Source organism: Erigeron canadensis, chromosome 1 (genome assembly GCF_010389155.1).
Source record: "Erigeron canadensis isolate Cc75 chromosome 1, C_canadensis_v1, whole genome shotgun sequence".
Lineage (NCBI taxonomy): Eukaryota > Viridiplantae > Streptophyta > Magnoliopsida > Asterales > Asteraceae > Erigeron > Erigeron canadensis.
The window spans coordinates 21,672,330-21,681,637 of NC_057761.1; positions in this window are offsets into that span (position 1 = coordinate 21,672,330).

The following is a 9,308-nucleotide window of genomic DNA, read 5'->3' on the forward strand; positions in this document are numbered from 1 at the left end:
TCTATCTGCTTACAAGGGATGCAAGCAAATCGTGATAAATTGTTGATTAAGGAGTCTGACTGGACAGATGCTAACCTTTTTCGTCACTTCTTACGTTTTGTAAATTTCGTCATTTTTTACATTGGTGATAATGTTAATTACGCAAGAAGATATTTGCAATTCAGCTCACATCGATTCAATTCAACTAAAGTGTCTAAACCGACAAATAAAATAATCACCTGTTTCAATCCAAGCCATTTGAACAACCAATAACCAGGTCATGTTAACATTTTTATCCAAAAAATATTTAGTAGACAACCTTATATAAAATACATCCTGGGTCCTAGATTTGATTGATAGCAAATGCATAAAGCGGTCCCCTAAATCAATTGACAAAATGTTTATACAAAGGCACGCTCATATTATGGATTGGATATATACATATACATATATTCATTGGACACCCTTTAATTATATGCCGACGGCAAAGCTGCCTCCCGTTGACTTGTATCAGTCAAAAAGTATCCTTGTACTTTCATTTGGTACCCCCTTTTAAAGTTTTAATCCTCGGGACGGTACCGTACGTATTGGTAATCACATGTTCCACCCGCAAAGGATCATAGTGTTGGCCTATCAATTTGTATATATTACAAACGCATAACTCTTTTTACATGAAATCTATCATCAGAAATAAACAAATAAATTTTTATTCGTATTTATTACTCTCTCTATCCCAATAAAGTTGTATATTTTTGAATTTTCAAAGTCAAACTCTACGAGCTTTGACCATATATATTTTTAGTTGTGTTATATGATAGTTGATAAAAATTATACCAATGAAAAACACAATCAATTCATATAACTTTCATAAAATATTATATAACAAAAATAAAAATATTTATGGTCAAAATTCGTAAAGTTTGACTTTAAAAATTTAAAAGTGGACAATTTTAGTGGGACGGAGGAAGTATCTCATTTAAAGACTTCATTTAGTTTAATTTGCTATTTGTTCACGAGTTGTCAAACCTAAGAATTGCTTTTATCAACAGGTTTTAGATTCGACATGGTTTTTTCCCCTAAATTCTTTAGATGGGTATCGTATATTATTTCAAGCCCAAAAATTGAACGTTTGTAAATATAAACTCATTATAACAGTTCTTTTAATTGATATTTCTATCAGTTATTATTCTCTAGACAAAACTCTTTCATGGTACAATATCAACTCATGCAACATCAAGCTTCATCTTCAGTTTCATTCGTAAATATATAGTTTCATTAGTAAATATCTAGTTAGTTTATTTAATCAATAGAGATTATTCTTGCCTCTGTAAGTCCAAAACTCAATCTTTAACAGAATGTACATAGTTAAGATTATTTACAATAATATAAGTATTCTAAGAAATACGTCCGTTATAGTTCAATTTCATTTGTTGGATTAAAAAACACATATAACAGTCAAATATATCCATGCTATAAGAAAAGGGAAAACAAAGATAAAAGGGTAAAGTGCACCAATAATTAACAATAATTAATTAGGCTCGGGAGTTTCCGCGAAATCAATCATGCTCCATTATTGTTCCAAAAGATTATATCTTTTCTATCTTAATTATAAATATCCACAAGAAGTCCCACTATAAATTAAACACGATATGCATTATTTTTACTTTAATGTGTAATTGTTTTCTATCTAATGCTAGGCAATGCAACCAAAGTCAAAAGGAAACGCCTCATAACTCCATGTATTCCACAATCACCGTAGGGTTATGTCGTCACTAAGAAAGATACGAGCACGAAAAAATGTTATATATTATGCCAAAAAGCTAGGTTAGGCTCCAAAAAATTATAGAAACCTTTAGAAACTCCTGAATTAATCTATATTATTAATAATTATTTACATGATGATTTTTTTTTTTGAGTTATTTAGATGAAATTTTAAATTTTACGGTTGTGAAGACATGGATCTTCATCCATATAGTTATGTTGAAGACATGGATTCTATAAACATATATGTGCATGAATAGTGAATATATATGGCTATATGTATACAAATTGAGCATATGTATGCAAGTATATATTAAATAAATGTTTCATGAGAATATATATAATGATTAAATATACATACATAGTGTTAGGAACAGATGTAACAAATTATATAGTTATATGAACAAGTATAAGTAATTATGTAGTGAATAATTTTAATTTAAAGAATATTCTTAAACGTTCATGCAATTTAATCACTAATTAACCTAAATACTTTCTTAAGGGTTCTTGCAATATCGTTATATTTACATTTAATTTTAATTTGTGTTTAATGGAGTACAAAAATGTATACTTATTGTTAGAGGTATTATGTATGCATATTTGCACTAACATATGAAGTTGGAATTTCTTGAGGTCTACATTTTGGTAACCTACCCGCACAGGAAAGTTTGGAAGACATCTCTTTTGTTAGAGGACATATATGTGTATGCATATACAACTAGTCAACAAAGGTACATTTGCATCATTTTTTCTTCAAATTATAAGTTCGTTTAGTAATCTCATTAAAGAAATTTCCAGATAGTTATAAAAGAGATTTCCAAATGATTGGACATACTTCTATATCATTTGTAAACTTTAACGTTGGTGATATATAATGCGAAAATATTATAATGAAATTTATATGTTAGAGGAAAATTATTTTTGATACTACCTATAATGCATTTAAGTTTTTATTTTACGTAAGAATTATTTTTAACTTGTTACTATACACTATTTAGTGCATGTTGTACAATCTATCAAAACAACATTAATGTAAAATGTTTGTATTTATACCATCAATAGTTTTTAAAACTTTGTGCGGATAAATCATTTGATATTACGAAAGGTGACATCAAGTTTTAAATACGTGAGAACCTTTTTGTCTTATGTACCGTCTTGGAACCTAAAACGCACATTGTATATAACTCATGTCCGATGATTCATCATTCTAACATATAGATCACAAGATATAGATTCCCCTTTGCCTTTGATAATATTTGAACTTGTGATTTTCAGAGTTTCTACGGATCTATGTGGTCAGATACTCAGACGGTGACAGGATTATTTGATCTATAATGACTTGGCAAGTTTTAGCTATACAAAATAAAACTTTCGTTACCTTTTTCTAGTGATAGTGTGTTACCATGTCCAAACTAATTAACCATTTCATAACTTACCTTATTCAATAACTTTATACGAGTGTTTAACTTTAGTCGTGTTTAAATACGTACATGTCAATGTGAACAATTTTATGGTTACTATTTTAATACACTATTTCTCAAATACATGTAAAAGTTATGTATTGAGATGTTCTATTGATTTTTTATTATTTCTACACAAAAAATAATTATCTAAATTTTGTTAACATTATTTGAATACCGATCGACGATATTTTTAACTACAATACAATAGCGGACCCAGGATCCTAAAGGACCCGTAACACAATTTTTTAAGGGATGACAGGCAAACCTGACATCCGAAAAATTTGGGCTGGGTCAGGGCAAGCGTATCGGGTCATGGGTCGGGTTTCGGGACAATTATCGGGGTCCTTTTGGGATTTCGAGGTAGAGACCGGCATATGCCTAAATTGATTAGCTATTTTTCAATTAATGATAAATGGGTACATAAACAACTAAAAGCAAATGCTATTTTTACGGAGTAAAACAAACTACTAAAACATGTGCGAAACTAAAGTCACGTCCTCTATTTCTTTAACCAATGGCGAATCTAGCTAAATCATCCACATTAATCAAATTTGAATGATACAAAATTTAGCTATGTTTTGGAATAAATTTAGACTTGTTACAAATTATACAATTTCTATTCATTTTTGATAATACCAACAAATGTTTAGAAATCATTAATAATCATTACACATAATTGAACACGACACAAAATGTGTTGGTATCTTGTCTCGTATAAAGACTTAATTAAATAGAAGATTTGCATAAAGTAAGAATGAAATATACAAAATATATACTTTGTTTTCAATTTGTTTTATAACTTGAATACAAAATAGAGTTGTCTTTTGTAACACCCGTAATTTAAAAAGGTGAAGAATATAATAATTAATAATGATTTATTTATATGATTACATAAAAAATAAATAAATTATTTATGTATATGTTATTTGTATTTATAAATTAATAAATTAATTAAGGATAAGTATGATTTAAAAGAGTTTGTACGTGGCATGCAAGGAAAGATGACAGTTAAAACTTAGTTAGCTCCACAATTATAGATATTTTATCAATTCATCCTAATCTCCATTTTCTCGAATCCTTTAAGATTTTAGTTATTCTATCTAAAAGTCCATAACCTTCTTCCTAACCGAGATATCAACACTCACAAGTGATTCCAATACTAACAATATAGTTTACTAATGAGAATAAAATAATAAAATCTTGATGATGTGATTGGAATTCGGGAGAAAGGAAGCGAAAGTTGGATAATCTATGTGAAGCTATTAAACTCTAACTAAACTCCAAATTTTCATACAAGGTAAATTCTGATAAAATTTTTTCTTTTTTTCTTTATTTAATGATTATAATTAAATAAATGGGTATCGATTTCCACCTTCTTTTCCTAAATAACATGTAAAAGTATAATTGTTTTCTTATAAGACAGGTATCCCATATCTTTTGGACCCGTAACACCAATATATAACATAAAAAAATTTAAAAAATTTTACACTTCACGGACGAACCGGTAGCCCCGACTACCCCTCGGGTGTATGCCGGTCCGCCCCTGCTACAATATTAAAAATTATATACATTAGTTATTTCTTTATTCTAAATGACATACATAATTCGTTTTGTCTATCATTAGCATCAATTGTACGTTGTACTAATATAACTGTTGTTTATTAAACATTTAAAGTTTATTCTTATGTGTCAACACTCGATATTATCATTAACTTTTGTTCACATTTTAATTTGTTTTAATGGAGTAGTAAATGTGTATATATTTCTTGTTGGAAGCATTGTGCAATTGCATGCATGGTGGACTAACAATCTAACATGTCAAGTAGGAACTTAAATCTTGAGGTCTACATTTTTCGTAACCTACCCGCACAGTAAAGTTTGGAAGACATCTTTTTCATAACTAGTCAACTAATTAATGTATATATTTGTATGATCTTTTCAATTAGGCCATGCCGAACTTTTTCTATGCATAAAAATTTTCCAAATGATTTACATTTTGTAAATTTTATAAGTTGCTGATGATATATGATAAATGTCAAAGAAGATTTGTAAGTACCACATTAATGCATGTATGTATAGGGTGAATTACAAATTTACAATATGTACTAGGTGAACCTTGTGTACCAATAAACCTTATGTACTTGATAAATCATATCGTATGAACTTTATATATCGAATAAACCTTGTTTATCAAAAATCAATGGTTACAGGATAGACCGGATCAAGGAGCTAATAATAGTTCAACCGGAAAAGCCATCTCAAAACTATTAAAAGCCCAAACATATATACATTTCAGAACACACACAATGCACATTTAAAACATACTATTCAATGCAGTAATATATAAACTAGCCTTATGCCTGCGCAATACGGCGGCGGTGGGGTAGTGATGGCGGAGGTGGTGGTGGTGGTGGTGACGGTGGTGGGGGCGGTGGAGAGACGGTGATGGGGTACCGATGGTGGTGAATGTAAATGTATTTGATGTTAAAGGTGGTATTGTAATTATTTGAAGTGTTGGGAATCTATACTGTAAATTATTTCATTAAAGGATATTAGGGTTATTAGATGGAGATGTTTAAATTAGTGAATAAAGGAAAATAGTATTTTTGATTTTTCAAAGACATAAAATTTAAGTGGGGAAAAGATTGTTTGCTTTAATAGATAGTATAGATATAACAAATATAGTAACATATATATATGGGGGATGGGAATATAAGGTTGTCGGGTATCTAAGCTTAGGTGTGGAATACCCACATATTGTTTTTTTAATCCATAAAATTAATGGGGGCCCATGCATTTATTCATTAAACAAGAAATAATAAAATATTAGTATGTGAGGAGTTCCACACCTAAGCTTAGGTGCCGGACAACCTTATATTCCCTTTTCCTTATATATATATATGGTACAGTACATATCATCTCCTAAATAAGAAATACATCGATTTATAACACCTACATAGTAGTTAGGATGGCAATGTTGCCCTAACTTGAAGTCGGACATCAAGGGTGTGATTTTATCTCCTAAATCATATTTTAATATTTATCAGATTAAATTGAACCAGATCGGTTACAATAAACCAACAAAGACACTGGTTTGTTATTGAACTGTCCGACCGACAATTCCGGTCTGATATTCAAGACAATGAGTGTAAGCGATGTCACATGCTACCCGTGACCTCAACAAAGATAAAAAAGACTCGTACAAAAAATGCATTCAAAAATTCATTAATCAATACTTACCTATGGTTCAGCTCATTTGGGTATTGCGGCATTTTTCAAAATCATTTCATATGTAAGTTTCACAATTGTTTTTGCTGGATAACTCATTTAGATATTGATAAGTTATCCATCAAATGTGAAACTTATCAAAAGAAATTTTATTAAAAATGTTATACTTATAAATAGTTTTGCTCATTTGGATATTATGACATCCGTTAAAGAATTTTCTTTGATATATTTTACATTCGCTCGTAGTCATTGAGAATTAAAACACGTATTTACAAATATATATAATTATATTATATTATATTATGTTTAGATTGTTTGAACGCAAATACTCTTTCCGTCCCACTAGATGTGTCCACTTTTAAAGTTAGAAAGAAATGGATTTGATATATACGAACTATCAGAACCTCATAGTGTGTCCGAACTATCAGAACCTCTATTATATATACGAACTTTGTAAAAATGTCAATATGATGTAACTAACTATAATCGACCAATAAAAAACTTGCACGTGATTTCTCATATGAGGTGTCACGTATATCATGTTACACGATGTAAACATTTTTCCTAAGTTCGTGGATACAATAGAGGTTTTGATAGTTCCTGCAACTATAACTTTTCGATCTTAATTACATACATTTCGGTACACTAATCACATTCTTAAAAACAAATAAAAACAGTAAAGCAATAAAAAGTAACTTCAACACACAAATATAATTTTTCACATAATTCTTTATTAGAATGAACTACATAGATATACATTAAGTCATTAACCAACAAATATCTATCTACAACCCACTTGAACAATAAACTACAATATGAATTCTTTCAAATTTGAAATAATATGACCAAAGCTTATTTAAACAACCAAATTGGTGTTTTTGAATATATATGTTAAAAATTAGGTTTTTAAAGAGGGGTTTTTGATTTTAGTAGTGGGTTTATGAAATGATATGTTTTTATGGCTTGGTTATACCTGTATTTGGTTGTGTCAAAATGTGAAGCTTTGATTTTGAGCTTAGCTTGGTCGATTTTGAGGTAAAAATTCGTTTTTGAGTTGATCTGGTGATGGTCATGTCGTGGCCATTGTTGGTCACATCGCATCCGTAGCTCAGAGCCAAATTAGGCATGTCGTGACTCATATGGTCACGTCGCATCCGAAAGGCAGAACATAATAATTTTTGAAACGATCATAAGTTTTAAACCTTAAGTCCGTTTTTAACGAATGAGCTATCGTTGGAATCATGTGAGAGCCTACTTTCTTTTGGCTTCATCCATTTGGGATGAATCCAAATTCATATTCAAAAATGTTGGTTTAAAGTGTCCTCGTTTTTGTTCGGGAAATCCGGTAAAGCGTCTGTGGGGTTTTGGCATGACTTGCACTAGCTAGGCCTTATTTTTTGGGTATTATATGTTCAACCGATACTTGTTAAATAGGTTGTGATTGTTGTAGCGCTTTGGGCTTTGCTCACACATCTTTGGAAGTGGCAGTCACTGTTTGATCCGCGTCAACTGAGTTTCGTAGCCCCTATTATATGTTATGTGTTATGCCGTAGATTAAGCTTATGTTAATCTTACGTGCATATGTTTTCGTGCTAGTGTAAGTTATAGGTACACATGTATCGTGATTGGTAACGGTGTGGATATAGTTGCCTGTATAAGATTATTGTAGCCTATAATAGGATGACCTCTTTATGTGGTATATGATATTGATGTGTGTACTTGATTAGAGATTTGTAGGTTTTGGTATGCTTAATGGGTGTTGGTCGGGTGGAGGGAAAGCCGCTGGTAATCCGGTATCACCTATATACATACCATGTCAATACTTTGAGGGCATATCAGAAGCTAGGTCCCGTCAGTGATGTAGTTAAATAGAATGGATTCTATGATACTTGTTGTAAACATTTGTCAGTATATTGGAATCAGTACGGATTATTGAATCCATGTTATATAGATGTATTATGAACGAATGAATGTTGTTTATATGTAATAAGGTTATATGATCGTTTATTGATCAAATCGAGGTTATATGTTCGTTATATGATCGTTTATGATCGAATTAAGGTTACAAGTTCGTTATATGATCGTGTATGATCGAATCAAGGTTACAAGTTCGTTATATGATCGTGTATGATCGAATCAAGGTTACAAGTTCATTATATGATCGAATCAAGGTTACAAGTTCGTTATATGATTGTGTATGATCGAATCAAGGTTAAAAGTTCGTTATATGTTCATTTATAATTGAATCAAGGTTACAAGTTTGTTATATGATCGTTTAAGTATTGAATCAAGGTTACAAATTCTTTATATGATCGTGTTATGACCGAACCAAGGATATATGATCGTGTAATGTTTGGATTATGAAATTATGATCATGATATGATTGAATTGTGGACGTTATTATTTACATATCCCTGTATGTATGTATATTGTTGAATCGTTGTTGTAAATCGTTGATCGTATGAATATGTTATGTGATTCTACGAACTCACCAACCTAGTGTTGACGTTTTTGAGTATCTTTCAAGTGTAAGAGAAATCAGTTTCTCTGAGTAATATTCATTTGCATCTCATGTTTCCGCCACTGGTGGAGTGTTACAATCATAAACTAGCAACCTAATGTTAATTGATATTATTATTTAAAACAAAACTTATTCTAGTTTTTATGCTAAATTTGTAATATAATATATATATATATATATATATATATATACATAGTGAAAAGTTATTTTGAGAACCATTTTTTTTGCGAGAACCTTTGAGAAATTTTCAAATCAAGTCCAACCGATGATTATTCTTTACATGAAAATTGTTTTTTGATTTTTTTTCAGAATAACTTATGTGTAATTTTGAAGTTTATAATTGTGTGGAAGCATGG